The sequence below is a fragment of the Phyllobates terribilis genome, unplaced genomic scaffold, assembly GCF_046119375.1.
Source record: "Phyllobates terribilis strain yellow unplaced genomic scaffold, ASM4611937v1 Scaffold_2__4_contigs__length_985480577, whole genome shotgun sequence".
NCBI classification, from domain to species: Eukaryota; Metazoa; Chordata; class Amphibia; order Anura; family Dendrobatidae; genus Phyllobates; species Phyllobates terribilis.
Genome location: NW_027362762.1, coordinates 151357551 through 151381853, shown reverse-complemented (window position 1 = coordinate 151381853; position 24303 = coordinate 151357551). Strand labels below are relative to the sequence as shown.

The window sequence follows — 24303 nt, the reverse complement described above, 5'->3', positions numbered from 1 at the left end:
CTGTCTTCACTGAATACAGATGTTACCTGTGATTGAAGAATTTTGAGAATGACTGATCAGTTCTGGAGGAGAAAGAAGCAGATTTCTCTAATAAGATATATTACAAAGTTTCTTATTGTCATTTGTGCTATTGATTTATGTGGAAAAAAAATTAAACAATGGTTACTCTTTAAGTAGTAAATTATGAAACTGACTAATAAAGTTTTGTTTTGTCAGGTGCCTGATCTTCCGGTAGCCACTCTGGTCAGCTTCACGTCCCAACTGTTTTCGACACAATTCAATGTTTCCTGTGTCAGCACAGGACCGGAGCAGTGTTTGTAGGGGGCCGGCTGACTGCTGGTTTTAAAACCTGAGCTTTTGCAATCAGCTAGTCACTAGCAGCCTTACCACACTGCTCTCATCATGTGTCAAGCATAGGATCGGAAGTGAAGCTGCCAAGACCCGTGATCAAAAGATTGAGGAACCTCGAGTAAATTAACTTACGTGAGTTACATAAATTACTGGCTTACAGGCAATGCTTTGTTGGGTTGTTGTTTTTTTATGTCTAGACAACCCATTTAGTATTATCAAAATCATTGAGAAGTTTGCTGACCATAGGCAGACATGAGTTGGTTTATGTTATATTAAGGCATTTATTAGAGATCATTATAAAAGTGAAGTATTAGGTGCTATTTCAACTCCTTATGAGAAAATACCCTGCACATTAGTCTGCAAATCCACCATGACTAGTGAGCCAAGAAGCGGACATTGCTAGCTCCAAGCTATCTTACAAGAAAGCAGGCATACAATCAGCCAGCAATTCAACTATGACAACAAGGAAATCAGGAGGACCTGGTTGCCGGACTCTATTGCTATAACCATGCAGAATTATTAAATACAGCAACATAAAGGGGTTGTCCACCCCTGGTGAAATCTTTGGCAAGAGCTGCAGCTTGCCGAATCCTAAGATAATGCAGTTCGAATTTGACTCCTCTTGCCGGCTCCAGAGGCCGTCGCGTCACCTGAAGTCAAGGTTGCCAACTTAAAAAACTGACTGGCACTTCCAAAATAGGAAATACGTGTGTATAAGTGCTTACTATGAGCAGCTACCTCCATTTACAACTAACAAACAAAGCAGCACACTGTTACGCTAAGTATGCGAACATGAAATATATGAAATTTGAATTGCATTACTGCTCCAGAAAATAGAAATAAATTAGAAATCTTAGCACATAAATTGGCCAATTCATGTGTACCTGGTAGCCACGATAAGGTGTCTCTCATTATACCAGGAACCGGCCTGTGTGAAATCCTCTCTAAGAGACAAAAGTCTGCATGTGTATGGGAAAGCAAGTTCCTGCTGCAATTAAAACCGCCTATGGCCTAGAGGTGGAGTGCTCAGTCAAAGCCTAAACATAAACAGAAAAAACTGACTGGCACTTCCAAAACAAGAAATAGGTGTGAACAGGTGCTTACTAGGAGCAGCTACCTCCATATACAGCTAACAAACAAAGTAGCCCTCTGCAATGCTAAGTACGCGAGCATGAAATATATGAAATTGATATGGTAAAATGAGAGACGCCTTATCGTGGCTACCAGGTACACATGAATTGGCCAATTTATGAGCGAAGATTTCTCATTTATTTCTATTTTCTAGAGCAGTAATGCTATTCAAATTTCATATATTTTATATTCACATACTTAGCGTTGCAGAGTGCTATTTTGTTTGAGGGTTGCCAACTTGACTTTTTATTTCTTCTGGACAGTTTTATTAAATTATCACAGACAGACAATATTTGTTACAGACACATTGGAAGACCATAATAAATCATCCTGATTACACAGTGGGTAGGGAAAGTATTCAGACCCCTTTAAATTTTTCACTATTTGCTTCATTGCAGCCATTTGGTAAATTCTAAAAAGTTCATTTTTTTCTCATTAAAGTACACTCTGCACCCCATTTTGACTGAAAAAAAACAAAAATATAAAAATGTTTGCAAATTTATTAAAAAAGAAAAACTGAAATATCACATGGTCATAAGTATTAAGACCCTTTGCTCAGAGACTCATATTTAAGTCACATGCTGTCCATTTCCTTGTGACCCTCCTTGAGATGGTTCTACTCCTTCATTGGAGTCCAGCTGTGTTTAATTAATCTAATAGGACTTGATTTGGAAAGGTACACACCTGTCTATATAAGACCTCACAGCTCACAGTGCATGTCAGACCAAATGAGAATCATGAGCTCAAAGGAACTGCCCAAGGAGCTCAGAGACAGAATTGTGTCAAGACACAGATCTGGCCAAGGTTACAAAAGAATTTATGCAGTACTCAAGGTTCCTAAGAGCACAGTGGCCTCCATAATCCTTAAATGGAACAAGGTTGGGACTACCAGAAGTCTTCCTAGACCTGGCCGCCCAGCCAAACTGAGCAATTGTGGGAGAAGAACCTTGGTGAGAGAGGTAAAGAAGAACCCCAAGATCACTGCGGCTGAGCTCCAGAGATGCAGTAGGGAAATGGGAGAAAGTTCCACAAAGTCAACTATCACTGCAGCCCTCCACAAGTCGGGCCTTTATGGCAGAGTGGCCCGACGGAAGCTTCTCAGTGCAAGACATATGAAAGCTTGCATAGAGTTTGCTCAAAAACGCATGAAGGACTCCCAGACTATGAGAAATTAGATTCTCTGGTCTGATGAGATGAAGATAGAAAACCAGGCACTGCTCATCACCTGCCCAATACAATCCCAACAGTGAAACATGGCGGTGGCAGCATCATGCTATGGGGGTGTTTTTCAGCTGCAGGGACAGGACGACTGGTTGCAATTGAAGGAAACATGAATGTGGCCAAGTACAGAGATATCCTGGATGAAAACCTCTCCCAGAGTGCTCTGGACCTCAGACTTGGCCGAAGGTTCGCCTTCCAACAAGACAATGACCCTAAGCACACAGCTAAAATAGCAAAGGAGTGGCTTCAGAACAACTCTGTGACCATTCTTGACTGGCCCAGCCAGAGCCCTGACCTAAACCCAATTGAGCATCTCTGGAGAGACCTGAAAATGGCTGTCCACCAACGTTCACCATCCAACCTGAGGGAACTGGAGAGGATCTGCAAGGAAGATTGGCAGAGGATCCCCAAATCCAGGTGTAAAAAACTAGTTGCATCATTCCCAAGAAGAGTCATGGCTGTACTAGCTCAAAAGGGTGCTTCTACTCAATACTGAGCAAAGGGTCTGAATACTTATGACCATGTGATATTTCAGTTTTTCTTTTTTAATAAACTTGCAAAAATTTCTACATTTCTGTTTTTTTCAGTCAAGATGGGGTGCAGAGTGTACATTAATGAGAAAATTACAATTGCATACTACTAGTCACGTCTCATCAGCTGGATCAGGTAGCAGATCTGAATTCTTATGCCGAAGACTTCACCAGAGGTGGCAAATCCCTTTAAATAAAGTCTGTATTTCTTATAGGTCCCATTCCTTAATTTACTATAGAATGGTATAATGTTATCATCCTGAAGAATTTGAGAGGATGGCCAACAATTGGAGACAGCTTAGCATTGTCACTTCAACCAAGGCACTTGACCACAATATAGACAAAGATAATACAGCTAGAAGGATTTGATCGGAAATGGAAAGTCATGAAAGATGACGAACCGAATAGGCAAACGTATTAAACCAATATCCTGTTTGGGAGCCAAGAAGATCACTGTCAACCGTCTCTGAGAATAAAATGAAGCGGAAAGTGTTTCTGCAGGACATTTCCTTGAGGCTTGCCACTGGGCTGAATATCTAGTTCCTGTGGAAAAAAAATGTTGATCAGAAACTACAGTCTGGATTACATTTCGTTAGCAGATGGGTACAAGAACTGCCTGAATCTGAATATTAACAGAGGAACCTTTTTTAACAAGGTTATTGTAGTGCCGGCGTCCCTGCCCTCTGCTAGGCAGGGACGCTGTTCCCCTCACCGCTCTGCTCCGTGCCCGGCGTCCCTCTCCCGCTCTGCTGGCAGCACGCGCTCCTTCCCGGCCACTGTGCTTAGGGCGCGCGCGCGCGCCCTCCCTCCCTCTTAAAGGGGCCGCGCGCGCCGTCCTAAGGAGTCCCCGGCCAATGGCCGGAGGACTTTACCATATATAAGGCACCTCCTCCAAAATGGAGGTGCCCGAGCAATGTTGTTTGCACCTGTGTCTCACCTGTGCTTCAGCCCTCAGGTCCCGTTGCCAGTTACCTGCCAGTTACCTGCCAGATTCCTGCCTGTTTACTTGCTACCTGCCTGCTAGTCTGAGGTCCGATGGTCTGCCTTACTAATCCTGTCAGTCTGTCTAAGGACCAGCCTGCCCGCTCACCTGGGAGCGCACATCAGCTACCTGCCTGCTTGCCTGTGGTCCGACGGTCTGCCTTCCAACTCCTGTCAGTCTGTCTATGGACCAGCTTGCCCGCTCACCTGGGAGCGCTCATCTGCTACCCGCCTGCTAGCCTACCTGGAGGCTCCGCCGTCACGTGCTGTGACCACCTGCCTGTCCAGTGACTCCTGCCCGCTCACCTGGGAGCGCTCATCTGCTACCAGTCTGCTTGCCTACCCGGAGGCTCTGCCGTCACGTGCTGTGACCACCCGCCTGTCCAGAGACTTCTGCCCGCTCACCTGGGAGCGCTCATCTGTCGCCTGTCCGCTGGTCTTCCTGGAGGCTCCGCCGTCACATGCTGTGACCACCCGTTCATCCAGAGACTCTCGCCTGCTCACCTGGGAGCTCACGTCTATCTTCAGCCGCCACAGGTCGTACCAACCCTATACCTAGAGACTGCCCCGGTCACTTGCCGTGACCTCCAGCCCGTTCACTCAGAGACTGTCCCGTTCACTCAGAGACTGTCCCGTTCACCTGCTGAGACTTCCAGCCCGTCTTCCCTGGTCGCCACCCGCTCCCTTACAAGGACCGCCCCCTTGTATAGTAGCTCAGAGGTTCCGCCTCCCAGACCCGTTACAGTTTGCTCGGGCCATGGAACCCGGTGGCACCCAAGCTCTCTCGCTTTCGGACCTACGTCATGAACTGTCCCGTCAGAGGTCCCAACAGGAGTCCATCCTGAGTCATCTGCGGAATGTCAACTCTTTCCTGGACACTCTGACTGCTCCACCAGCAACCACCGCTAGTGTCATGACTCGCAGCCCGGCAGCGCCGCTGCCCACCAATACCATGGCATCCTGCCCCGGACCCCGGCTTCCTACACCTCCACGCTTCGGAGGCGACCCCGCTCAAGCTAGGGGCTTCATAAACCAGTGCACCCTGCACTTTGAACTATTGTCCCTCCAGTTTAACTCCGACCGGGCCAAAATTGCCTTCATCATGTCCCATCTCACCGGGGAGGCCCTGGCCTGGCTAAATCCTCTACGGGAGAGAGGAGACCCCCTGGTGTCCGACTTGCCTGCCTTTCTCTCGGCTTTCCGGAAAGTCTTCGACGAACCCGGACGGAAGACCTCATCCGCATCATCGTTGCTACGCCTCCGTCAGGAGAGTCTCACCGTGGGCCAATATGCCATACGGTTCCGTACCCTTGCCTCGGAGCTGGCCTGGGATAACGACGCTCTGGTTTCCGTCTTCTGGGAGGGTCTGTCCGGCCGTATTAAAGATGAACTTGCCGGTCGGGACATTCCTACCACTCTCGATGACTTAATAACACTTGCCACCCGGATTGACCTACGGTTCCAGGAGCGTGCCAGAGAGGTCAGCCGTGAGAGGAGGTTACCACGTCTAGCTCCTACTTTTCAGAAACCCGTCACTCCTTCTGTCTCTAACCAGGTACACCCTCCTGAGCCTATGCAGGTCGACCAGACCAAGATGGTCAAGACCCGTCAGGACTTACGCCGTGCCGAGGGGACCTGCTTCTACTGTGGCAGTAAGGAGCACCGGATCCGTGCCTGCCCGGAGAGGTCGGGAAACGCCTGTGTCTAGGTTCGCTCAGAGAGGTCCACCTAGACAAGAATAAATCCTCTCCATCCCTGCTGTTGTCAGTTTCAATCGTCTACGGGGAGAACCGTTATTTCGAACTAGCCCAACTGGACTCTGGAGCAGCCGGGAATCTTATTTCACAGTCCCTGGTAGAGAAATACCGCATCCCCACCAAACCTCTGGCTGTACCCTTGTCTGTTGCTGCCGTGGATGGCGGGCTCTTACCACACCCCATCCAACTCATCACCGAATCCATTACTCTGCAGGTGGGAATGCTGCATTCTGAAAGTATCTCCTTCCATGTTCTGCCTGGACTCTCTCACGCCCTCTTGCTAGGCCTACCTTGGCTCCAGAAACATGCACCCGTTCTTGACTGGCAGACCGGAGAAGTCCTTCGCTGGGGACAGGGCTGCCATAAGACCTGTCTGGTTCCCGTTCATCCCGTCCGTCCTTCTCCTACCCCAGCTAATCTACCTGGACTTCCGATTCCTTATTGGTCTTATGCTGATGTCTTTAATAAAAAGGAGGCAGAGACATTACCCCCTCATAGACCATACGACTGCCCTATCGACCTGTTACCTGGTACTTCTCCTCCCCGTGGGCGTATTTATCCATTATCCGCTGCTGAGACCCGGTTGATGTCCGAATATATTGAGGAGAATCTGGCCAGGGGATTCATTCGGAAATCTACCTCCCCGGCGGGAGCAGGCTTCTTTTTCGTCAAAAAGAAGGACGGCTCTCTCCGTCCCTGTATAGACTATAGAGGCCTTAACCAGATCACGGTGAAGAATAAGTACCCCCTTCCGCTCATTCCGGAGTTATTTGATCGTCTGAGGGGGGCTAGAATCTTCACCAAACTGGACCTCCGTGGGGCGTACAACCTGGTTCGTATCCGTCAGGGGGATGAATGGAAGACGGCATTCAACACCCGGGACGGCCACTATGAATATCTGGTAATGCCCTTTGGCCTCTGTAACGCTCCTGCCGTCTTTCAAGAGTTAGTCAATGACATCTTCCGGGACCTTCTCTACTCCTGCGTAGTGGTGTACCTGGACGACATCTTGGTCTTCTCTCCGGATCTCCAAACTCACCGGAGGGATGTTCGTCAGGTCCTGCTCAGGCTCAGGCAGAACCATCTCTACGCTAAATATGAGAAGTGCCTCTTTGAGCAGACCTCGCTTCCGTTTCTGGGCTACATTATCTCTCAGACCGGCCTACAAATGGATCCTGAGAAACTGTCTGCCATCGAGAAATGGCCCCGACCAGAGGGGTTGAAGGCTATTCAACGGTTCCTGGGCTTCGCCAACTATTACCGCCTCTTCATCCCGCACTTCTCTTCCCGGACTGCCCCAATTTCCGCGCTCACCCGTAAGGGTACTAATCCCAAAGAGTGGCCGCCCGAAGCAGAGGAGGCCTTTCTTTCCCTAAAACAGGCCTTCTCTTCCGCCCCGGTGCTGCATCGCCCGGACGGCAACAAGCAGTTCTTCCTGGAAGTTGACGCCTCCTCCTCTGGAGCCGGAGCGGTACTTACTCAAAAATCATCTTCCGGGAGAATGGTAACTTGTGGCTTCTTCTCCAAACTCTTCTCCTCTTCTGAGCGCAACTATTCCATAGGAGACCGAGAGTTATTGGCCATCAAGCTGGCGTTGGAGGAGTGGCGTTACCTACTCGAGGGGGCTCTTCATCCGGTAATAATTTACACTGACCACAAGAACTTGGCTTACCTCCAGCATGCCCAGAGACTTAACCCGCGCCAAGCCCAGTGGTCCTTGTTTTTTGCTCGCTTTGATTTTGTTCTTCATTTTCGCCCGGCTGACAAAAACGTCAAAGCAGACGCCTTGTCCCGATCCTTTCTGGTGTCCGATCTTGAGGAAGAACCTAAACATATCATCGATCCCGCCAGAGTAATGCAGGTGGCTCCCGTGAGTCTAAATCGTCTCCCTCCCGGTAAGACGTTTGTTTCAGTACCTGATCGGGAGAAGATCCTACACTGGGGCCATTCGTCTAAACTAGCTGGCCACGCCGGTCAGAAAAAGACCCTCCAGCTTATTGCCCGGCACTATTGGTGGCCTACCCTGCACAAGGACACAATAGACTTTGTTTCTGCCTGTGTGTCCTGCGCCCGCAACAAAGTCCCGAGACATCTGCCAGCCGGACGCCTCCTTCCGCTTCCTGTACCTGCTGCCCCCTGGCAGCATATAGCAATGGACTTTATTACTGATCTCCCCGTCTCTGCCGGTTGTACGGTCATTTGGGTGGTCGCTGACCGCTTTTCCAAGATGGCTCACTTTATTCCCCTGCCAGGCCTTCCGTCTGCACCCGAGCTGGCTAAAGACTTTATCCACCACATCTTCCGTCTTCATGGCCTGCCCCTCCACATCGTGTCGGATCGTGGGGTACAGTTCACCTCACGTTTCTGGAGAGCCACTTGTAAACTACTAGACGTCACCCTGGACTTCTCTTCCGCTTACCACCCACAGTCCAATGGTCTAGTGGAGCGGATCAATCAGAACCTGACCAGTTACCTCCGGCACTTCGTTAATGCCCACCATTCTGACTGGGTGGATCTCCTACCATGGGCCGAGTTCTCTTATAATAATCACGAGAGCGAATCCTCCTCCAAATCCCCGTTTTTTGTAGTCTTTGGTCAGCATCCTCGGATTCCTTTTCCTGTCTCCACCTCTGTGGACAACCCGGCTGCGGAATCTCTCGTTAGCAAATTTTCCTCCATATGGGAGAGTACCCGGTCCGCACTCCTTCTGTCATCCGAGCGTATGAAAAGACACGCTGACAAAAAACGCCTGGATCCTCCACAATTTCGTCCAGGAGATAAAGTCTGGCTCTCATCTAAATATGTTCGACTTAAGATACCTTCTTACAAGTTAGGTCCTCGGTTCATCGGTCCTCTGGAGGTCATCAGTCAGATCAACCCGGTGGCCTATAAATTGAAACTCCCGGCCAACTTACGGATCCCTAACTCCTTCCATGTATCTCTCCTCAAACCCGTGGTGCTTAACTCTTTTTCCAAGTCTACAGGTACGCCTCCTGCTCCGGTTTCTGCTGAGGACGAGTTTGAGGTAGAGAACATTCTTGCCACCAAAAGGGTAAGAGGAAAGACCTTTTTTCTGGTAGACTGGAAGGGGTTTGGTCCTGAGGAGAGAACGTGGGAGCCCCGGGAGAACATCCATGCCCCTCTCATCCTAGCTAAATTTCTATCTGGCCTAAAAAAGGGGGGGCCTAAAGGGGGGGGTACTGTAGTGCCGGCGTCCCTGCCCTCTGCTAGGCAGGGACGCTGTTCCCCTCACCGCTCTGCTCCGTGCCCGGCGTCCCTCTCCCGCTCTGCTGGCAGCGCGCGCTCCTTCCCGGCCACTGTGCTTAGGGCGCGCGCGCGCGCCCTCCCTCCCTCTTAAAGGGGCCGCGCGCGCCGTCCTAAGGAGTCCCCGGCCAATGGCCGGAGGACTTTACCATATATAAGGCACCTCCTCCAAAATGGAGGTGCCCGAGCAATGTTGTTTGCACCTGTGTCTCACCTGTGCTTCAGCCCTCAGGTCCCGTTGCCAGTTACCTGCCAGTTACCTGCCAGATTCCTGCCTGTTTACTTGCTACCTGCCTGCTAGTCTGAGGTCCGACGGTCTGCCTTACTAATCCTGTCAGTCTGTCTAAGGACCAGCCTGCCCGCTCACCTGGGAGCGCACATCAGCTACCTGCCTGCTTGCCTGTGGTCCGACGGTCTGCCTTCCAACTCCTGTCAGTCTGTCTATGGACCAGCTTGCCCGCTCACCTGGGAGCGCTCATCTGCTACCTGCCTGCTAGCCTACCTGGAGGCTCCGCCGTCACGTGCTGTGACCACCTGCCTGTCCAGTGACTCCTGCCCGCTCACCTGGGAGCGCTCATCTGCTACCAGTCTGCTTGCCTACCCGGAGGCTCTGCCGTCACGTGCTGTGACCACCCGCCTGTCCAGAGACTTCTGCCCGCTCACCTGGGAGCGCTCATCTGTCGCCTGTCCGCTGGTCTTCCTGGAGGCTCCGCCGTCACATGCTGTGACCACCCGTTCATCCAGAGACTCTCGCCTGCTCACCTGGGAGCTCACATCTATCTTCAGCCGCCACAGGTCGTACCAACCCTATACCTAGAGACTGCCCCGGTCACTTGCCGTGACCTCCAGCCCGTTCACTCAGAGACTGTCCCGTTCACCTGCTGAGACTTCCAGCCCGTCTTCCCTGGTCGCCACCCGCTCCCTTACAAGGACCGCCCCCTTGTATAGTAGCTCAGAGGTTCCGCCTCCCAGACCCGTTACAGTTATATTCTGAATAATATACTGATAGGGAATGTAGATTGTGAGTCCCAATGGGGACAGTGATGCTGATGTATGTAAAGCGCTGTGGAATTTATGGCGCTATATAAGTGAGTAAAATAAATAAATAAATAATATTGAGAGGAGCAGTTTGGGCAAGTGAGCAGTGGGCGACGTGTGACTTACACGGGATATTGTAGAACATTTCTTGCAAATAAGATATATTTAAGCAATATTCAATCATCTGCATATTTGGCAGCTTTAGCCCTTTATGATACACATAGTAACACACACTGGTACCCCTGACAGTAGAGGTGTTAATCTAATAAAGTAACTGGGGATTTTAAAGTAAAGGTCTGATGAAAAATGAAGATTTACAGTCTAGAGAAACGTGTAAGTCGAACTGTTTATAACAGCAATGTTTTCCTAGCTCACAGCAGGGCACCAGAATGTGTTATTTAACACCATCCTCAAATTAAGTAGCATATAGATAAATATAATTGCAGGCTAAATTTCCATACTGAAACTGGTCTACTGGGACATATAAGCAGGGTAATATTTTCCTAGTAGAATTATTTGTGAGGAAGTAGCAGAATAAATCCTTTTGGATCAAGAGATGTGTGAAGCAATTGTGGCTCGTAGCTTGGGACTTTATTGAAGCTTTTCTTAATGCCAAGTACTCAAGGACTTGGAAAGCTAAATGACTTAGGGATGAAAGTACATTGAAAAGTGGGGATTTGCATTTTGGGTTAATATGTAAATATATAAAGTATCGCCTTTGAGGCTCACAATCTAATTTCTAAGGTACACACACAATAGAGACTAATTCATAGGAACATAATTAGCCACATACTTAAAAATGTTCCATTAGTTAACCTCTTTAGTGAACACTGTAAAAAAAAAAAACGAAGCAAAAAACGGTGCTTTATCATCATACCGCTGAACAAAAAGTGGAATAAAAAGCAATGAAAATGACGAATATAAAAAAATGGTACCGCTGAAAACGTCATATTGTCCCGCAAAAAAACATGCAGCCATAGAGCTCCATAAGTGGAAAAACAAAAAAGTTATAGATCTCAGAATAAAGCGATGAAAAAATAATTATTTTTTTCTATAAACTAATTATTTTTGTGTAAAAGCGCCAAAACATAATAAAACCATATACAGTAAATGTGGTAAGTGTGGTATCGCTGTAATTGTACTGACCCGAAGAATAAAGCTGCCACACACAGAATGGTTTTAGTTCATTCTGCCTCCCAAAAATCAAAATAGAAAGCGATCAAAAAACGTTATGTGCCCAAAAATGGTACCAATAAAAATGTCAACTTGTCTCGCAAAAAAAAAGCCCTCAAATTACTCTGTTGGCTGAAATATAGGAAAATTATAGCTCTCAAAGTACGGCGATGCCAAAAAAATTTTTTGCAAAAAAAAGCATCTTTTAGTGGGGAATTGGATGTTTCGCCCCGAGCAGTCTGCCCCCAGAAGTTTGCCCCCAGCAATTCGCCCCCAGCAATTCGCCCCCGGGTACATTTCGCCCCCGCACATTTCATCTCCAGCATTTGGCCCCCAGGATGTTTTGCCCCCGCACATTTCACCCCCGCACATTTTGCCCCCGGATGGCGAAACGTCCGGGGGTGAAACGTGCGGGGGCCAAATGTGCGGGGGCGAATCTTCCTGGGGCGAAATGATAGGGGCGAAATGTACCTGGGGGCGAACTGCTGGGGGCGAACTGCTGGGGGCAAAACTTCCTATAACACTTTTAGTGTATGACAGCAGCCAAACATAAAAACTGATATAAATCTGGTATCACCGTAATCGCACCGACCCGAAGAATAAAGTTGTCTAATCACTTATACAGCACGATGATTGGTGTAAAAAGAAATAAAACCAATTCTTCACCTACTATTGATTTGTTCATTCTGCCTCCCAAATATCACAGTAAAGCTCGGCTCACATTTATCCTGTACTCTATGCTGAGCGCTTACACCAGGTTTTCCGTGTAAATCTCGGAAAAACGTGATTTAGACGGAACCCCCGGCGGATGATTCCCTATAATGAGGCAGATGAAGGCACTGTGGACGCAGTCTGACATGTGATCCGGTGGTGTCCGTCTTTTTAGGCGTGCATAAAAGCACGGTACACCACAGTTTTGCACAGTTTTGTGCACTTCTGAAAAGAAGGACAACGCTGAACAAAGGCCACATGGAGTCCAGAGTAACTATGCTACCTCATTATAGTGAATGGATCCCTCGGGGATTTCATTTGAATCACGTCATTCAGAGATTTAGATGGAAACCCCGATATAAGTGCTCAGTGTAGAGCGCCGGATAAATGTGATCCAAAATGTTATGTAAAAAGTTCCCAATAAAAGCTCAATCTACAAAAAAAGCACGTTACCACTCAGGTCTGTCATCTGTTAACGGAAATATAAAGGGCTTCCACATTACTGGTAGCATAAAGACTCTGGAAAAGCAAAATAGCTCCTCGCCCCCCAAAAACAAATTCAGCAAATTCTGCGCTCCCATATCTAAATGTCTTCCTTCCTCCTAAGCCACAGTGTGCATAAACCGCAGTTAGCGTCCACATGTTTGGCATTTCTAGCGATGAGAACCAGCCTAATTTACGGATGCAAGTCTCCAGAAGCATTACTTGGGCACAACATACTGGTCACTACAACATTCTGGTCACTACACCGTACTGGTCACTACAACAGAAGTTTGTAATTTTAACTCAGCAACATCCACTGATGCGTGTTTCTGGAAAACACCCATGAAGTCATAATCGTCACTACATCTGTAGATAAGTTCCCAAAGGGGTATGGGGTCACTTGAGGGAGGATTCTGCTCTTCTAGCATTTAGGGGATCCGTATATGGAGTCCGCATACTATTCTAGGAAAATTGGCGCTGCAGGAGGCAAATAGTGCTCAGTCCCTCCCGAGTCTCACCGTATGGCTAAGCAGTACTGTACATCCACATAAGGGGTATTTCTACATTCAGCAGAAATTGTGGGACAAATTTTGGTGCCATTTTTACCCATTTCCCAGTGTGAAAATGTGAAATGTGGGGCGAAAACAAAGTTTTGGTTGTAAAAGTGTAATTATTTTTTCTTCACTGCCCAATGTTATAAAATGCTGTGACTGACCTGTGGTGTCAATATGATCACTGCACCCCTAGATTAATTTATTGAGAGGTGTAGTTTGCAAAATGGGGTCACTTATGGGTGGTTCTGCTGTTCGGTCACCTCAGGGGCTCTGCCAATTTGAATTGACACCCTCAAACCAGTCCAGCAAAGTCTGAATTCCAATATGGCTCTTCTTCCCTTCTGAGCTTTGCACTGTGCTTCAGAAGTAGTTTTTGACCACATATGGGGTATCAGAGTACTCAGGAGAAATTGCAGAAAAACTTTGGGGTCCATTTTTTCCTGCTATCCTTGTGAAAATGAAAACATTTGGGGCCAAAACAACATTTTTTGGGGAAAAATATATATTTTTCATTTTCACAGATCAACGTTGTAAAATTCTGTGAAGCACCTGTGGGTTCAAGGGGCTCACCACACATCTAGATAAATTCCTTGAGGGGTCTAGTTTCCAAAATGGGGTGACTTGTGGGGGGTTTCCACTGTTTAGGCACATCAGGGGATCTCCAAATGCAACATGACACCCGCAGACCATTCTATCAAAGTCTGGGTTCCAAAACGTCTCTCTGAGTCCTGCGGTGTGTCCAAACAGTAGTTTCCCCAACATCTACATACTCAGGAGAAATTGCACAACAAATTTTGGAGTCATTTTTCTCCTGTTACTCTTGTGAAAATGCAAAATATGGGCCTAAAATACATTTTTGTGGGAAAAATTAGATTTTTTTATTTTCACGGCTCAACATTATAAACCTGTGAAGTACCTGGGGGTTCAATGTGTTCACCACACTTCTAGATAAGTTCACTGAGGGGTCTAGCTTCCATAATGGTGTCACTTGTGGAGGATTTACACTGTTTAGGCACATCAGGGGCTCTCCAAACGCGACATGGCATTCGCTAATTATTCTAGCAAGTTTTACATTCAAAAGTCAAATGGTGCGTCTTCCCTTCCGAGCTCTGCTGTGTTCCCAAACAGTATTTTTCCCCACATATGGGGTATCGGTGTACTTAGGTCCATTTTTTCACGTTACCCTTGTGAACATAAAAAAATTTGGGTCTGAATTAAAATTTTTGTGAAAAAAAGTTAAATTGTTCATTGTTTTCTTCCACATTTCAAAAATTCCTGTGAAGCACCTGAAGGATTAATAAACTTCTTGAATGTGTTTTTGAGCACCTTGAGGGGTGCAGTTTTTAGAATGGTGTCACTTTTGGGTATTTTCTGTCATATAAACCCCTCAAAGTCACTTCAAATGTGATGTGGTCCCTAAAAATATATGGTTTTGTATATGTTGTTGGAAAAATTAGAAATCGCTGGTCAACTTTTAACCCTTATAACTGCCTAACAAAAAAATGATGTTTCAAAAATTGTGCTGATGTAAAGTAGACATGTGGGAAATGTTATTTATTAACTATTTTGTGTGACATAACTTTCTGGTTTAAGGGCATAAAAATTAAAAGTTTAAAAATTGCAAAATTTTAAAAATTTTCGTCAAATTTCTGTTTTTTTACTCAAATAAACGCAAGTCATATAGAAGAAATTTTACCACTATCATGAAGTACAATATGTCACAAAAAAACATTCTCAAAATCAGTGGGATCCGTTGAAGCATTCCAAAGTTATCACCTCATAAAAGTGAAACTGGTCAGAATTGTAAAATTTGGCTTGGTCATGAAGGTGAAAACAGGCTCGGGGGTGAAGGGGTTAAAAATTACAAAAAGGAAAATAGGCAGATGCAAAAGTTTGAGCATCCTGCATGGTTAGTACCTAGTAGCGCCCCCTTTTGAAAGAATCACAGCTTGTAAATGCTTTTTGTAGCCAGACAAGACCCTTTCATTTCTTGTTTGAGGGATTTTTATTCCTTCTTCCTTGGAAAATTCTTCCAGTTCTGTGAGATTCCTGGGTCGTCTTGCATGCACTGCTATTTTGAGGTCTAGCCACAGATTTTCAATGATGTTCAGATCAGGGGACTGTGAGGACAATTGTAAAACCTTCAGCTTGCACCTTTTGAGGTAGTCTATTGTGGATTTTGACGTGTGTTTAGGATTATTATCCATTGTAGAAGTCATCCTCTTTTCAACTTCAGCTTTTTTTATAGATGGTGTTATGTTTGAATCAAGAATTTGTTGAAATTTCATTAAACCCATTCTTCCCTCTACCCATGCAATGTTTCCCGTGCCATTGGCTGCAACACAACCCCAAAGCATGGTTGATACACCCCTATGCCTAATGGTTGGCGAGATGTTCTTTTCCTGAAATTCTGTGCCCTTTTTTCTCCACACATACCTTAAATCATTGTGGCTAAAGAGTTCTATTTAAACCTCATCAGTCCACAGGACTTGTTTCAAAAATGCATCAAGCTTGTTAAGATGTTTTTCTGCATACTTCTGACTCTGAATTTTATGGTGAAGATGCAGGAGAAGTTTTCTTCCGATGACTCTTCCATGAAGTCCATATTTGTGCAGATGTCTCCCAACAGTAGAAGAATGTACCACAACTCCAGAGTCTGCTACATCTATTGGAAGGTCTTTTGCAGTCAAGCGGGGGTTCAGATGTGCTTCTCTAGCAATCCTATGAGCAGCTCTCACTGAAATTTTGCTTGGTCTTCCAGTCCTTATCTTGACCTTGACTGTTACTGTTAACTGACATTTCTTAATTACATTTCGAACTGAGGAAAGGGCAACTTGAAAACGCTTTGCTATCTTCTTAAAGCCTTCTGCTTCTTTGTGGGCCTCCACCATTCTCATTTTCAAAGTGCTAGGCAGCTTCTTAGAAGAACCCATGGCTGCTGTTTTTTGGCACAAGGTTAGAGGAGGCTGGATTGTTATAAAGCTGGGAAATTTGCATTACCTGGCCTTTCCTAATGATGATAGTGAACAAGCCATAACCCTAACAGGCTAATTAAGGTCTGAAACCTTGGTTAAAGTTATCTGAGCACACAAATCTCCAAGCTCCAAGGGTGCCCAAACTTTAGCATTGACCCATTTTCCTTTTTGTCATTTTTAAAATATAAAAAATGAGATTTTATATATATATATATATATATATATATATATATATATATATATATATATACACAGTACAGACCAAAAGTTTGGACACACCTTCTCATTTAAAGATTTTTCTGTATTTTCATGACTATGAAAATTGTACATTCACACTGAAGGCATCAAAACTATGAATTAACACATGTGGAATTATATACTTAACAAAAAAGTGTGAAACAACTGAAAATATGTCTTATATTCTAGGTTCTTCAAAGTAGCCACCTTTCGCTTTGATGACTGCTTTGCACACTCTTGGCATTCTCTTGATGAGCTTCAAGAGGTAGTCACCGGAAATGGTCTTCCAACAATCTTGAAGGAGTTCCCAGAGATGCTTAGCACTTGTTGGCCCTTTTGCCTTCATTCTGCGGTCCAGCTCACCCCAAACCATCTCGATTGGGTTCAGGTCTGGTGACTGTGGAGGCCAGGTCATCTGGCGTAGCACCTCATCACTCTCCTTCTTGGTCAAATAGCCCTTACACAGCTTGGAGGTGTGTTTTGGGTCATTGTCCTGTTGAAAAATAAATGATGGTCCAACTAAATGCAAACCGGATGGAATAGCATGCCGCTGCAAGATGCTGTGGTAGCCATGCTGGTTCAGTATGCCTTCAATTTTGAATAAATCCCCAACAGTGTCACCAGCAAAGCACCCCCACACCATCACACCTCCTCCTCCATGCTTCACGGTGGGAACCAGGCATGTAGAGTCCATCCGTTCACCTTTTCTGCGTTGCACAAAGACACGGTGGTTGGAACCAAAGATCTCAAATTTGGACTCATCAGACCAAAGCACAGATTTCCACTGGTCTAATGTCCATTCCTTGTGTTCTTTAGCCCAAACAAGTCTCTTCTGCTTGTTGCCTGTCCTTAGCAGTGGTTTCCCAGCAGCTATTTTACCATGAAGGCCTGCTGCACAAAGTCTCCTCTTAACAGTTGTTGAAGAGATGTGTCTGCTGCTAGAACTCTGTGTGGCATTGACCTGGTCTCTAATCTGAGCTGCTGTTAACCTGCAATTTCTGAGGCTGGTGACTCGGATAAACTTATCCTCAGAAGCAGAGGTGACTCTTGGTCTTCATTTCCTGGGGCGGTCCTCATGTGAGCCAGTTTCTTTGTAGCGCTTTATGGTTTTTGCAACTGCACTTGGGGACAATTTCAAAGTTTGCCCAATTTTTCGCACCAACTGACACTCATTTCTTAAAGTAATGATGGCCACTCGTTAAGAGGAGACTTTGTGCAGCAGGCCTTCATGGTAAAATAGCTGCTAGGAAACCACCGCTTAGGACAGGCAACAAGCAGAAGAGACTTGTTTGGGCTAAAGAACACAAGGAATGGACATTAGACCAGTGGAAATCTGTGCTTTGGTCTGATGAGTCCAAATTTGAGATCTTTGTTTCCAACCACCGTGTCTTTGTGCGACGCAGAAAAGGTGAACGGATGGACTCTACATGCCTGGTTCCCACCATGAAGCATGGAGGAGGAGGTGTAATGGTGTGGGGGTGCTTTGCTGGTGACACTGTTGGGGATTTATTCAAAATTGAAGGCATACTGAACCAGCATGGCTACCACAGCATCTTGCAGCGGCATGCTATTCCATCCAGTTTGCGTTTATTTTTCAACAGGACAATGACCCCAAACACACCTCCAGGCTGTGTAAGGGCTATTTGACCAAGAAGGAGAGTGATGGGGTGCTACGCCAGATGACCTGGCCTCCACAGTCACCAGACCAGAACTCAATCGAGATGGTTTGGGGTGAGCTGGACCGCAGAGTGAAGGCAAAAGGGTCAACAAGTGCTAAGCATCTCTGGGAACTCCTTCAAGATTGTTGGAAGACTATTTCCAGTGACTACCTCTTGAAGCTCATCAAGAGAATGCCAAGAGTGTGCAAAGCAGTCATCAAAGCAAAAGGTGGCTACTTTGAAGAACCTAGAATATAAGACATATTTTCAGTTGTTTCACACTTTTTTGTTAAGTATATAATTCCACATGTGTTAATTCATAGTTTTGATGCCTTCAGTGTGAATGTACAATTTTCATAGTCATGAAAATACGGAAAAATCTTTAAATGAGAAGGTGTGTCCAAACTTTTGGTCTGTACTGTATATATATAATATATTGTGGAAAGTGGACTCTGTGGTAGGTGCAGGTTCACACAAGGATGCAGTTCGTTGGTTCAAACAAACAGGCGGTTTATTCAACGTCCATAAACCGGTCAAGGTAACAAATGATAGCAGCCTTTTTCAGAAACAAAAATGTATAACTGAACAAAACTCGAAATAACAAGTCCATCAAGCACGGCCTTAGCGGTTTAAATGTAAGTGCTTTTTTTTTACCTCAGCAGGGTCTGAGCAGCACATGCAAGACTTCCCCACCTTGCAAAACACACCAACAGACTGAGACAGGCGCAGCTGTCTTAAATCAGACCTTCCAAGACCTGGACTGGAGGTAAGTGAGCAGCTGATCCCCCCCAGCTCTTTCAGCTACTCGTAAAAACTCGGACCCATAATCCGGGCCCATTAAACACCTTTCAGCACTATGTGTGCTGGAGCCTGCTTTTCCCAGTCCTACATCACCGAAGCTTGGCACCTCGGGGACACATACCACATACCTCCTATCCTCGACCTGTCCGGCTACAACCTTACATACCCCCCCTCAGCTCATAGCTGAGGGGCTTGGCACCTACTGCCAACATACAATAGACCTGTGATAGGGCATAAGCATTCCCATGTTGTCTCCCAGGCCTATGCTCCACCTGAAAACTAAAATCCTATAGGGCTAGGAACCTTCACGCAACTTCTGATCCTCACAAGATGTCCTTCTCTACTCTCCCTCTTATCTCCTATTCCCACAATCGCATACAAGATTTCTCCCGTGCATCCCCCCTACTCTGGAACTCTCTACCCCAACATATTAGACTATCGCCTACCGTGGAAACCTTAAAAAGGAACCTGAAGACCCACCACTTAAGACAAGTGTATAACCTGCAGTAACCATCGCTCCACCATACCGCTGCACGACCAGCTGTACCCTCACCTACTGTATCCTCACCCATCCCCTGTAGATTGTGAGCCCTCGCGGGCAGGGTCCTATTTGCTTGGGATAATGTGCAGCTGAGAAATCCTGATTTTTGTGTCCACATAAAAGAAACAATCAAGGAATAATGAGGTTTTTCTGTTTGCCATATGCTGGACTTGTTTACATGGGGTAATGACCGTAAATGAACTTTAGTTGCTTATTGCCTTGTGAAAATAAGTATTATAACACTTTAAGAATTAACCTATCATGTGATCATGTTCCAAACGTATAACCTGTATCAGTTATTGAAATCTCTCTCAGGAAATACAGTGATGTTATTGGTTGGGGTTATATGGACATTATCATGGGGACTTTTGTGCCTTCTCTACAATCAAATTAAAGGATTTTCTCACACTAGTTTGCCTTGACATATCCACAGCAAGTTATAAAACCAATCATTTAAACTATTTATGATCAAGACAATCTACAGTGTATATATGTATTAGAATAAAAGAAAATAAATGTACTTGATTTGTACTTCACCTTAATAGTATATTTTATAATGATTGCTCTTTTTTTTCCAATGTTGCTTATAACTTTATGATTTATTACAAGTTGTTTGCAACCTTCAGGAGTCAGTAGGAACAAACCACTTGGGTTTACCATTGTTTCACGCACGTGTCATGATTTTACAAATGGTTACGTAGTTGACAAACTTTCATGTGCAAATAAAAACTTACCCCAAAATGTAATACAGTATAAGAGAACATAATAATAAATGATGAGGATATTTTACAGCGTGGTTTACGGATTATGAGCACCCATCAACAAGAAAAAGTGTCCAAATACAATTCTTTGACAGGGTTTCCCTTGAGAAACAGTGCAAGTCTGCAGGAGCCTGAAGAGGATGTTCTGGCTGATATCAGCTGAGAGTTGGAAAGGAGCACAGTAGTTGTAAATCACTTTATGAAATAATGTACTTATGTTTTATTGATTACATACAGCCTGCGGGCATCTGTAGAACTAATCTTTCCCTTATCTTTTCCTACATTTACGTTCTAATCCCAAGAACTAATTAGCAAAATCACTTAATTCTTAGCACTTAGAGAATGGCAGGGGGTTAATCCTCAGCAGTCACAGACCTCCTGCATGCCTTGTCCCTTACACACAGACATCTGATATGTGCCTCTATTTATATAGTCTGGAGGCTGCTGAGCCATTTTGGTAGAGAATGTATACCAGGTTCTCTCCATTGTCATGCTCTGTCCATCTAGTAATGGCTGCGGCTTCGATGTTGCTCATACTTACACATCAGGATATGTCCAATACAGAGTCCTTCATAATCCTAAACCAGTCCATACCACTGGACATGTATGGAAATCTGTGATAATAACTCCATGTGTGCTGTTCTTTCATAATAGAAAACATTCTATATCTCACTTTACTTTTATGCCATGAAAGTTTTAACTATCAAATCTACATGAAGCAATCTCCCTAAGGCTGTGTGCCCACGTAGCATTTTTCAAGCGTATATGCTGCGGAATTTCCGCAGCGTAAACGCTTGAAAAACGCATGTATATCCGCACCCCATGGTCCCCAATGGGATTCCGCAAGTTCTATGCACATGCTGCGGATTTTTCCGCAGCGTTTTTCCGCGTTCAAAAATCCGCAGCATGTCATTTAATTTTGCGTTTCCGCAAGCGGAATTGCCTTTGTCCAATGCATAAAAAACGCAAGGCAATTCCGCATGTGGAAAACGCATGATAAACGCGCGAAAAATGCGCGATAAACGCGTGCGGAATTCCGCATGCGTTTTTCCGGGAGAGAACTTGCATTTATGCAGCAGAAATTTTCTGCTTCATAAATGCAACGTGGGCACATAGCCTAAATGAATGGATGTATAAATGAATGATGGGCTATGGCTGGTGTCATGGGTGGCATTCTAACAGGGATGGGGCAGCTAAATAACTATTTGCCCCCTGTGAACAACCAACCTGCCAACCACTCTTCTATACGCACCTGCCTAGCAATCTTTATAATTAAGAAGTGTTCGTTATCTTGTAGACAACTTAAAAAGTTTTTAACTGTTTTACACAGTGGCGTAACTTGAAGCTTGTGGGCCTCAAAGCAAAATCTCCAATGGGGCCCTCAACTAACACAAGTCTTTAATAATAGTAGTCTTTTCATATAGGGCAAAGGGACCTTTGGGGCCCCCCTAGTTTCCAGGGCCCCGGGGGTGATTGCAAACCCTGCATCTATTATAGTTATGCCCCCTGGTTGTACAGATGTTTATTTGGTTATTTAATTTTTACTTACCTTGCATATTCTAAAATATTATACTGCTACTTCGAAAATGAGTTTTTTGGTTTGCTTTTACCACTTTTATGGTGACATATTTCATTATTCATTGTTTTAGATTATGAATGTATTGTTTTTTATTATGCTCCTGTGTCTTTCTAAATGTTTTACAAAGTGAAGAGTTATGAATCTAACCATTATGTAATTGTGCCTGTCTAAAAACAAGTAGCCAGCTGTGGCCTAAACTATTTGCAAGGATAGAGAGCTTACATACCATGCTGTCACTTGTAGTCCTACACGCAATATTCAATTCAAAGTCACTTATGCTTGATGTAGTGTATCTATACATACAATAAAATTGGTCATAGTGTTGGTCTTAATTAGTGCAGTTTTGGCACCTTGCAAAAACATAAGGAGAGAAGTAAAAAAAATATCCATCTATGTATAGATAGATAGATAGATAGATGTGTCACTGTAACACCTCCTGCCCTACTAGAATAAATACTGGAAGTCTATCTATAGATAGATAGATAGATAGATAGATAGACTTCCATAATTCATTCTAGTAGGAAAGGTGATGTTGTTACAGTACACATCACAATAGTGATGATGGGAGACCCTGCTGGGCTGAAGCTTCTGTATACCAGGCTGTAATTAACTTAAGTGTCAAATGATCACAGGGACAATCCTTTTGTGTCTAGTGAGGAGCATTAACATGTGAAGTATGGCTAATGATGCCTTGTAATCCCCTGGTTTTGCAAACAGCTCACAGTTTACAGAGACTCACTTTACAAAGGATTCCACAGGATTAACAAAATGCACCCTGCTGGAGGGGATTACTAACACACACACAAACTTTTCTGGAATAACAGTCACCCACCCAAACATTATAAGAGTTCTCACTGATGATCTACACTGAGGTTCTGAAACACTGAACACAAGAGCTGCATATTGTTCTGGCACTTGGAGAGTTAAAGCAATCTCCATATGCTTCCTAGACTTCAATTTAAAACTGTTGTCTACAAAGGGATCTAACCCATGAAGCTGAACATCATTACTGCCATAAAGGGAGCTGGAAGTGCTCATCAGATCACTCAGTCCTATTTGCTCCATTCCCACTGTAATCATATCTGTGACAAGGTTAACTTTAAGCTGAGCATTGCTGTGCTGTGTGTGTGGAGCTGGTTGTATATCACACACAGCTTCACATATAAACAATGCAGAACAATATGTCATTGTGTTTATGAAGTTTCTATTGTTGATAAATATAATAAACTGTAAATAATAAACAGTAAATAGAGTATAATAAACATTTACCTGATTTGTCCATTGTGTTTTCTCCCAGCACCTTTCTTGGTGTATTGCACCCCATTATTCTAGTGAAGGACAGAGACACCTTCTCCTTGAGTGTGGACAAGACACAGCTCCTGGTGTGGATGGTGAGGTGGCTTCTTCTTCAGGTTGTTGGCTCTTCAGATACAATGCATGTGTTGTCTAGTTTTAGGACTGGCCACTAGGAAACCAATGCAAGTTGAGTAGATGCCAACTCCAAGCTGAGTGTGTGCAGCTCAGCTGATGGTGCCCTGTCTCTGCTGTGCATGGTGCTGAGCTCTGTGGTCTCCTGGGTGCAGGACCTGGCTGGTAAGCTTCCTTGTCTTTGCAGGGTGCTGGGGTGCATGTGCTTGCCCATCCTGGCAGTGGTGCACAGGTCTCACTGGACACTACAGCCTGAGAGCAGGGCACACAGGCAGCAGCACAGCACACAGCTGAAACCTGAGCTGCTGGCAGAGGGACACGTGACTAGCTGCTGGCCAATAGCCAAGGGGATGGAAGGATCACAATGAGCAGATAATAGTAGCAATTTACAATTTACAATCTCCTCTATGTAACCCACAAGTATTGTAAACACAGTGTGATCTATGGATGTAATACACACATTGGCTGCTGGGTAATTATGGGATTAATATGTGGATGCTGCTCTATTTTATCTGGCATTTCAAGGGCTCAGGAAGAGAGCAAATTAAGCAAACAATAAAGACAATGAATGATATGAATGATGTGCTGAGTAGGGGATTATTATACAGAATGTCATCAACTTCATAAAACCAATGTGTAGATGTCAGCGATGCCTATTAGCCCGACGTTCAACACAAAATTATTTTGGAATAAATCTACTTGCACGCAGGATCCACGATGTTAATGAAGACCTGACTATTATCATGATCAGATATTTCCTATATAACCTTGATCACAGACTGACATTGGTCATTCTCTTTCTCCTATCTGAAATAGACACTTTTTTTTCCCCTATAAAATGATTGCTACAATGTAGCATTTTTAATTAGCATGTCAGTTACCACAGCAACGATCATCAACAAATAACAAATACTGGCTATGGGTTTTTCTTCTAGTCGATTATTGATGCATGTATTTGGATTGACCCCAGGAATGGACACTGGTAAAGGGGACCCTGAGCTACAAATGTGCATCACCCCTTCCCTCTAGTGCCTACAAAACCTGGAAAAATTATATTTTTTTGTTATATAAGCCACCTAAATGTCATTCACCCATGCTTTTCACACTCCATTCACCCACTTGACTCATG

At 44.9% G+C, this 24303-nt stretch overlaps 2 long non-coding RNA genes across 2 annotated transcripts in view; one reads left to right on the top strand and one right to left on the bottom strand.

The window, feature by feature from the left end:
• Positions 1-23499, bottom strand: part of LOC141250555 (uncharacterized) — a 30754-nt gene extending 7255 nt beyond the window's left edge. Inside the window, exon 1 of the long non-coding RNA XR_012312720.1 lies at positions 23016-23499. This is a non-coding gene — a long non-coding RNA (uncharacterized lncRNA). The remainder of the gene's footprint in view (positions 1-23015) is intronic.
• LOC141250565 (uncharacterized) lies at positions 355-19629 on the top strand. The gene is made up of 3 exons (XR_012312731.1): positions 355-483; positions 18727-18830; positions 19248-19629. It is a non-coding gene; the product is annotated as an uncharacterized lncRNA (long non-coding RNA).
• Positions 23500-24303: the final 804 nt, after the last annotated feature.